Source organism: Hoplias malabaricus, chromosome 4 (assembly GCF_029633855.1).
Source record: "Hoplias malabaricus isolate fHopMal1 chromosome 4, fHopMal1.hap1, whole genome shotgun sequence".
NCBI lineage: Eukaryota > Metazoa > Chordata > Actinopteri > Characiformes > Erythrinidae > Hoplias > Hoplias malabaricus.
The window spans coordinates 34812319-34818960 of record NC_089803.1 but is presented as its reverse complement, the minus strand read 5'-3'; positions in this window follow the sequence as shown (position 1 = coordinate 34818960).

Here is a 6642-nt window from a genome sequence, read left to right as displayed (position 1 = left end):
AGGGTACAAAGTAATTTGTAGGAATGTTAGTTTATAGTGGTAATTAACTCTGATTCTGGTGATCTGCCTCATTGGGAAATCTAGTTCCAACCACAATACACCAATAAAAATATTCTGGTTGATTTTTCAAGAAAATATTTAATTCCTTCGAACTTTAAGTTTGTGAAGATTGTTTCTTATCAGTTTAACTCAAGATGATTTATTTAGATTTAAGGAAAATGCAAAGTATTTCTTATAGTGGTTTGAATATATAGTGTAAGTGTAAAATATGTAGTGGAGCTGTATTTTTAGAATACAAAATGAAGTTCTCATTAAAATATAAGAAGTGTTTCTTCTCTTCAATAATACAGGTATAAATCTTCCAAAATAATGTCTAGTAAATAAACCTACAGCACTGTTTGCTAAATCTTATAGCCAGGGGTGTTTAAATGGTGCTTTTATGTTCAAAGCGCACAGAAAGATTTGTGGCTGAAAGAGCTGACATTGTGTTGGAATTATGTGACAATTTAGAGAAATGTTAACCAAAGGGGTCTTTTTCGTCTGCTTTGTTCCTGGGTATGTGTGTGCTGTGAGGCTATGTTTTGGTGTAAGAGGAAATATATTGCTAATAAACTTAGAGTAGCAGTGGTCTTCTCAAAGATGTAAGAATAGCATATCTACAGAGTTGACAGTTCCCATTTTCTGAAGACAGACTGCCTAATCACAGCAAACACAGCTGTCTGTGCTGTAGCTGAACCCTTCAAATGACTTTGCGCCATCATTTTACACTCAAGCACTGTCTGCCCTCATTGCAACTTGGGTTCAGGTCCTCTGTGAAGATGATTGAAGCTGTGTGTATTTGTCTGATAGATGTATTATTTACTCAGGCTGGTCTGAGCCTCCATGATTCTTGTTAATGCACCAGACATCTAGTCGGGAGTTTCCCAAGATCAAGACTTGCTTGAAGCAAGGTCACTTGTGGTACTCTTATCGTACCATATTGTGTGAGCCTGAGAAATGGAGAACATTTAAAAGTACAGCAGAAACCACTATGTCACATTGTACTCTTTTTAAACTGAGTAAAAAGCCCAAAATGTACCCAACACATCTTAAACTGTGAACTGTGTGTATATGTATATATATATCGAGTAACACACAAACACATGTAACAACAAGCTGAAACTCTAGAAGTCCCTCTCTAGTGATTACTTCAGCTGGAATCCGAGAGTATTCGCTTGGAAGATCAAACAGGAATATGCCTACATTCAAGTCATATTTAGCTGATGCTAGACATTTCAAGACTGTAAGCGGTATCCCAGTTGTATATCCTAGTTTCTTACCAATCCAGTGATTTTATAAAAGTAAATAGTATTTAAATAGGAAATAAATGGATGTCTGGACATCTGTGCCCACAATGGCTGCAGTTCCAGCAGTCCAGTTTTCAAACAATGTGTCCACAGACAGCCCACTAAGACTTCCCTTTATTATTTGTCTACCTTGTAGATGTAAAATCAGAGACAGTAGCTCAAATGTTTCTGCACAGTTACTCATCCTCTAGTGGCCACAAGATGCTGCCCACGGGGTTAAAGTGGGGGCTAACAAAATATGCAGAGCAGCAGATGGTCTGCAGGCTGTAATTGTAGAACTACAAGTGCTCCTGTGTGAACAATGGAGCTGACAGAATGGACAGTGAGTGTAGAAACGAGGTAATTTTTATGTTATGGCTGATCAGTGTATATGTAGTTAGCTGACTGACACTATACTGAGCTCTGGTTTTGGGGCCCTAAATAACTTTATACAGTTTATAGCTAGAAACAAACTGAATACAGTTGGATACCTTTTCTATAACAACTTTATAACAATTACACCAGATTTGTTTGTTCATTCATTCATAGTCTGTAATCACTTATCCAGTTCCAGAGCGCAAGACAGGAACACACCCTGGAGGGGGCGCCAGTCCTTCGCAGGGTGATACACACACATCTATGGACACTTTCTGAGTCGCCAATCCACCTACCCACGTGTTTTTTGCATTGCGATTGGAAACTGGAGCACCCGGAGGAAACCCACGCAGACACAGGGAGAACACACCAAACTTACTGGGTCACGTATATTCAAAGCTTTTGTAAGCTTTAATCATTTTAGAACTGCCCATTCTACATTGAGAAGACAGAGGTACTGCTCAAATACATTGTTTCATTCATTCATTGTCTTCAACCGCTTATCCAGTTCAGGGTCGCGGCCTGTTGAAACAGCAAACATTTATTAGGCTTTTGGAAGATATTTATAAGAAATCATTTGGGCATATATACTGTGGGGCATGAGAAGCCAGATTAACTATAAGTAAGAAGAAAACTCAGATTTAGGTTCCTAGGGACTTTAAGTGGTATCCCTGTGCCCTTTGTGTTTGTTTCGCTCGGTTTTAACAGCGTCTTTGCGCTCTCACCTAAACACAGGTCAAGCACAGTGATTGGAGAATCTATGTAAGAAGCAGCACAAACTCAGAACCATTTGATGTATCCAATGTTTTCAGATGCAGTCGGAACATAAAAAAACGGACTGTGTTGATTAGTTTCACAGTGTGTGGGTTGGTAGGAGTCCCAGATCCTAAAATTACTGAGCTAATATCTGAATTTACTCATTAGAGAGTGTCCACAAACTTTTGGACCCATGGTTTTAAGGCAAAAAGACTTTACACTTCCAGTCCTTTCCATTTCTGTGTACATTTTACCTATCAATTCCAGTAGCACTTAGTGTGTACTACAGCCTTATAGCTGTAAATGCTTTATAGGCAGTTTCACAGTGCAGTATATTACTCACTGCTGCATCGACCACATGCTGCCCCTGTAAAGCCTGAGGAATAAAAACAGTGCAGCTTAATGTTGGAGACCTATACTGGCCGCAGGGTTGCAATAACATGAACTAGCTCAAAGCAAAAGCAGCCATGTGGGTACAGCGTTTGTGTGTGTGTTTGTGTTTGTGTTTGTGTGCACGCTCAGCAGAGCAATTGCCTTTTGCTGCATTGATCCTCGGTGTGGCTCCAGAGCAGAAGCAGCGCTGGGATTGTGATGCACCCTTGGCAGAGCTGAGGGTGCTGATTCATCACTGAGCTTCCACTGGCTTGAAGGGAGGCAATCAAACAGTGATCATGAAAAATGCAGCAACTCCTCTCCATTCCTCTTCTTTTCAGTCACTTCTCTGTATTCTAATCTCTGTTCTTTCGTATATTTCTTGTGGGTTTATTGATGTGCATCGTTCAGGCGAGCACAGCTTCTTTTACTTAGCCTAATGACTCAGTTACTGAGCTTCTGTAAGCTGATCTGCCACCCAGGTCTGTGCTAGGTAATTGACTTGCTGCAGTTTAGGGTTACTGACTCATTTGACCCTGGCCGGGCACTGTGACATTGTACCATAGCACTGCAGCTTTCAAATGGCCAAGCTTGGTTTGAACGGCTGCTGAGCAAGGGATTCAGAGTTGTCATGGTCCTAGTTCTCTTTCCAGTTTGCTTTCAAAGCTGAGTCTAACCCAGGTTTAGAAAAAGCTCATCAAATTACACAACAGGCTCCCCAGAGATCTGATATTGGGGGCCTATATGCAATGTTCAACTGCAATGTCACTGCCCAACACAACTTGAAGTTAGCAAAACGTGATAAATATTACAAGGGAAACAGTATAAAAGGTCCAAATATAGAGTAAAGCATCTTCCATCTCAAGTATTGTATGCTCCTTCTCTGGAGAGTTACTATGTTGGAGAAAGAATGATTTCTTTGAAAAGTGATAACATATTTATTCCCTCCCTAGATACTGTGGTAGGGTTGTTGTACGTTTCTAGGGGCTAAATCAAATGTCCACGTGGGTAAACACACCTAATGCCATAGTGGCTGTCCTGGCACTAAAGGAAGTGATAAAATGTTATGTTGCCCCTTTTTGTGTAATTAAAAATGTTGTTGCCTTCAAAAGCTTTGTTTCACTCAGCTCCACGACTCTCCACAGTGCACTCCAGCCCATAACTGCATGGTAGCATGGAATCCTTTGTTGGCCCTAAGCTGCTTTATAACAGCATTGTAACATTCTGGTCCATATTTACCTCTGCACTGAGAGAGGAAAAAAGTTCAACTTGAAAAGTCCTAATTACAGGGAGTAAACTCCATCAGGAGAGACAGACATTTTATAGTGTTTTTACGTAGTAAAAGATTCTTTCAGAAGTAAGAATCATGAGAGTCCCTCAAGAACTGTGCATGCAAGTAGCAGACAGTTTTGACAGACTGCTGGGTTTTAGTTGGCAAATGCCAATAACTTCCCACACTCGGCTTGGTGGGGCCTCATTAGGCAATGCTTTCCAGTGCTTAGTTTGTGAGATCTGTTTAGTGTGTGGAAAAGAAGAGAGCCCTTTCTGCTGGGGCGTGTTTGAAGCTTCAGGAGAGAGGGACAGAGGCTCATTCACATACAGCATGTGGCACACTGTTTGAGACTTCCACAGTTCGTGCTACAAATAAGGTTATAATTCCCCAATCTCACTTGACGATGACAGGAAATAAAGATGGGGCGTTCTTCTAGAGATTCAGACTCTTTCTGTTTTGATTACTCATTATAGTCCAGATGTTTTAAAAACATGTTTCTATGTTAATATCTCCATATTTCTTTCTCATTTTCCCTCTTTATTCTTCTTCGTCTTTGTCCTTCTGCTCTACCTATACCTCTCTCTCACAGCCTCCCTCTCTCAACTTTTCTTCTCTCTATTTCACTCTTCCATTCTCCTGTCTACAGTATCTGTTTCAGTTTCTTCCATCTCTCTCTCTCTCTCTCTCTCTCTCTCACTCTCTCTCTCTCTCTCTCTTTATTTCTCTTCTCAGGCATTTCCTCAGTTTGAAAAACAAGTGCTCTTGGTTCCCACATCTGTCAGCTTAGAAACACTAACCCAGCTAAACCCTCCACACACACACTCATCCTTTACAGATGAATAACAAGAGAAAATGTATTTAAAGAAATGTTGAGAATGAATGTGTGTGTGAATAGCAAAAATTAGGGTTTTAATTGGATGCAGATTGTGTGCAGACGTGTCTGTAGGCAGTGGGAGATGAAAGGCAAGGACAATTAAAGCACTTCCTTTTGTCAGCTATGGGGCGGATATGGCGGTGCATCCCATGATCCCTTGCGGCTAATAATGAGAGGTGCCTGAGGGGCTGGTGCTGGAGTAGAACGAAAAGTGGAAAGAGCGAAGGAGGGAAACCGGAGAGATGGGAACAGTGAGATCCATTTGGCTGCAGCACCGTTCTGTGGGCCAGCTCTTTTTTCTCATGCCTGATCAGTGTGATTATTCACCCTTCCTTCTCTCTCTGTTTCTCTTTCTCTCTCTCTCTCTCTGTTCTGAATGTATTTAGATGGGAATAGGCTGAGAAAAGAGAGATACAGTTTTGGATAAACTGTTAGCTTCTTTTAACTGTAGTCAGTGACAAGGCTGGTGGAAAAATCAGGGTGAGTAAACATTTGACTCACCGATATGTTATACCTCGTTTTTTCACAAGTATAAACAGTTGTCTGTGACAGGCTTTAGTCAAAAATACCTCAATGATCAAAAAAATACAGCACCGTTCTCCCCTGTCTAAACAACCCTGTTCATAACAACCTGTTTCAGTGCCTGTTCCTTTACATGAGAATGAGCCACAGCTCAGGTCAGAGCAAAAGCCCAAGAGTAAGAAGCAGAAAATGAGGTTTTGTTTGTTTGTTTTGTTTTTAAGTCATTTTCACTAGGTTCTCTTCTTTCTCTGTTCATGTTTCCCCATAATTATTCAGTACTCTTATTTCTCAATGCATGTTAGATTTGGCTGTGTTTAACCTTTTCACATGTATGTGGGTCCAGTGCTGTGATTGGAGAGGCTCGGGCAAGGAAGCGGGACAACTCTACAGTCTGTGTACTCTATGTAAGATGCAGCACATAATCAGAATTTATCCCATATTTACTGACTTAAGCAGACAGCACCAAACTGACTATAGATTTATAGATTTAGATAGACTATGATATATAGATTTAAATCATATATTTAATTTCAATTATTGCATATATTTTAACTCACCACATTTAGAGGCATGATTCCACCGGTGATGTTTAGAACTGGAAGATATCTGATAAGATGGATGAAGAGAGTATACCTGATTGTAAAGTTAATAATAAAGTTGAAATTGTTGAAGAATTAAATTTTGAAATCTTTAATAATTTTTTATGTTTAACCATTAAAATAAATTTTAATTGTGGATTCACCACACTGTCCACAACAATCTTGCTATTGTAGCCTGTGTAGAATGAGACCTAGAATTGCTTTGCTGAAATAACCATGGACTTCCATGAAAAAAGATAATCCTTCGTGGCAGTACAGCATTACGTTTCTCTAAAATCCCAGTAAACATCTCTACATCATTAATACCTCAATACATAAACTAAACTGTTGCACCCTCCATAACATGAAAGATATTAGCTTTACCACATTTAATCCAAAATCCAAAACATTGATTCATCTGAAAACAGCACACATTTCTTTGAGGTCTGAGCTCTGACCCAGTAAAATTTGTGTTGCTCCTGCATTGGAAATTGTATGGCTTTCTTCTTGTTTAATAGGGTGTCATCATTTCTTGGTGCTGCAGCATATGTGACTAGTTTTCCGAAG